Raw genomic sequence first — 3,024 nt, 5'->3', positions numbered from 1 at the left:
GTCCACTGCCCCACTGCCCGCCCACTGCCATCGCCCCTTCTTCCCCAGTATCGGTGACATGTGCGCTGCTAATCTTAATGGTACATGTGCCCGATAAGATTTGGGCTATGTGTGGTAAGTCTTTAGATGATCAGAAATTGATTCCCTGCTTCTAGAAAAATTAGTCATCATGAAAGACAACTGTGGCATGGAGTACAATTAGCCAACTGGAATGGCTAGCTGGAACTCCACATGGACGGGCACGTCCGGACGCCTGCACCGCCTACCCCCGTCCGCTAATTCACCCGGCCCTGCACATGCACCTAGCCCCCGCTGCTGCGCCCGCGTGTCCGAACATCTTGCCTTGCGCAGTCCACCCCATTCGCCTTGATTTGACCCACCCCCATCCATCTCATCATTCACCCCGCCCCGCACATGCATCCCGCCCTATTGCGCCCCGATCGCCAGCCCCAGCGTGCCACATGCCATGTCCGCCTACCCCATGGCTCACCGTGTCCCACTACCCAGCGCCCGTGCCATGCCACCATCACTCCCTGCGCCCCTTGACTCTTCGAACAACATAAAACACGTGCAACATGAAACATTTGAATGCAACATACGTCCGAAATAGATGAAACATCTGGACCATACACTTGCAACATATGTGTGAAACATATGCAACATTCAAATAAAACACTTGCAACTTGCAACATGAAAACACTTGCTGCAATATAAGACTGAAACAAATGTTTCAACATACTATTGCAACATATGTGTGAAACATATGCAACATCCGGATCAAAACGCATTCTCCCAATATTTATAGGTATGACGAGAACTAAGTTCACAATCGATTGTGTGAAACATATGGAACATACTCTATGATTTAAGTTCAAAATCGATTGTTTGGACCAAGTGTACTTTGATTTTAGTACTGCATTCCCAATATTTATAGGTATGACGAGAATTTCCCAAGAATTAATAAAAGTCGAAACACCCCATCTCCTTCAAACAACATTAGCCAGATCACCTTCATGTGCACATCTGCATTTTCGTTTATGCTTAAAGCATGGATCCTCTTGGATTCTTAGCACCTTCGACATGATGAACCCTTGAACATCCATGAATTCTCAAAATGACTACTTAAGTCCATAATCTATGTTTTTGTGTCATTTAGGCCCAATCCACTTCTAACCTCGTGGACGCCATCATCTTGTATTGCAATTAGCCCCCTCTGTCCATTTTCCTTGTTTCAAATTGGTACCATGCCTAATTCGATGCAATTGAGAGCTCAATCTGCTGCGTCGCTCCCTCACTGGCCACAATGCCATTACGGTCACTCCCTCGCCGGCCATCACACCACTGTCGTCACTCCCTCGCTGGCCAGCACGCCACTGCCATGGCCCTCTCCCTGCCCACCACAAACGCTGTAGTCACCCCCTCCCTGACCACCATGGCACTGTCGTCGCCCCTCCTAGCCCACCACGCTGTCGCTACCACCCCCTCGCTAGCCAGCACGCTGCTACCATGGCCCTAGCCCCACCCACCATGGCACTATAGTTGCCCCCTCCCTGGCCACAACGGCGCTGCCGTCACCCCTCCCGGCCACCACGCCACTGCCATCAGCCCTTCCCTAGCCACCATGCCGCTAGGCATCTCTGAGGTTTCCTACGACCACAACGACTTTGCTCGAGGCGATAACATGATGGTGTTTGAGGTTTCGGTCTCATAGCATGGGTTCCTGCCAAGATAGGTTGCAGTCCCTGTAGACTATAGTGTCGCTCTAGAAAGGAGGCACCAGGCTTGTACTGATAGTTCACCATAGCAGCTTATTTAGTAATCAAGGAACATGATTCTAGTGCATATACTCAGCTCTCGTTACAAGCAGCTGGAGGCAAAGGAGGTTCAGAGTGTAGCATTAGGAGCTGGACACATCTCTGAAACTGTCACTGCTATAGTTGGATGTATTTGTTTTCTATAGGATGTAAAAAGGATAATGCATTTCAACATCAATTGTAATTTCAACATCAATTGTAATGTGCTCTTGTTGAAATTTCAACCGCAATTTTAATTGACGGATATATTGCATTTCAATAGTAATTGTAGTTGATGGATATTGCATTTCAGTAGCAATTGTAATTGACAGATATTGCATTTCAGTGCCAAAAGTATGTAATTGACATTTCAGTGCCGAAATGCATGTAATTGACAGATATTGCATTTCATAGCAGTCACAAAAGGTGTAACATCATTGCATCATCTAGAAATTGTTTAGATGTTTACAAGTGTAACATGCATCACATAAGAAAGCAAAAGATCTAAACCAGCTTGTTAGCTAAAAGTTCTTAGCTACTGCTTCCTAAAATTTCTAAAGAGTTGCTGCCACTGCTTCCTATCCATCAAGGCAGATTAGCTGTTGCTCCCTTTCCTTCCTTGCTCTTCTTTGCAGGTGCTATTTTGCCTTCATTGGTGCTTGGTCTTGCTGCCTTCCTCTTCCTTGCTGCAGCGGCCTCGCCTGCCTTTGTGCATGTTGTTAGTGGTGTAGGTCTTGGTACAGGCTGATTAGAGCTTATGAAGACACAATCTGGCAGTGGACCTTGAGGCTAAGACAGTGATGTGGATTGAGAGTCCTGCAAGAAATTACTAGTTAACACATAATCTAACACAAACATTGTTAATATGCATTCAGTTTTTGTAAATTACCTCCCTAGCATCTGACTGACTAGTGTTGTGCTGGTATGTGTCATGGTTTCAGCCTATCCTTCTTTTCTCTGCTCTTGGTTGATAGGGAGATCTTCTTGTGGCTACTCTTCTGGTGCTGGCTGCTAGTCTCTGGTTGCCTATGCAGCTTGTTGTTCATCTTCATGTGCTAATGTAGCATGTGTTGTGGCCACTAATTTCTTTGCTTCCTCTGAACTGAAACCCATCTTCTTCAGCTTGCAGCCACCAGAATTTTAATTAGCATCTGAACAATACTTGCAATGAATGACCACACCATGCCTAGACAGCCTTGGTCCACTCTTTCCTTGAACTTCTTGTGGTTGT

The sequence above is a fragment of the Miscanthus floridulus genome, chromosome 1, assembly GCF_019320115.1.
Source record: "Miscanthus floridulus cultivar M001 chromosome 1, ASM1932011v1, whole genome shotgun sequence".
NCBI classification, from domain to species: Eukaryota; Viridiplantae; Streptophyta; class Magnoliopsida; order Poales; family Poaceae; genus Miscanthus; species Miscanthus floridulus.
Note: the sequence above shows the minus strand (reverse complement) of the source record.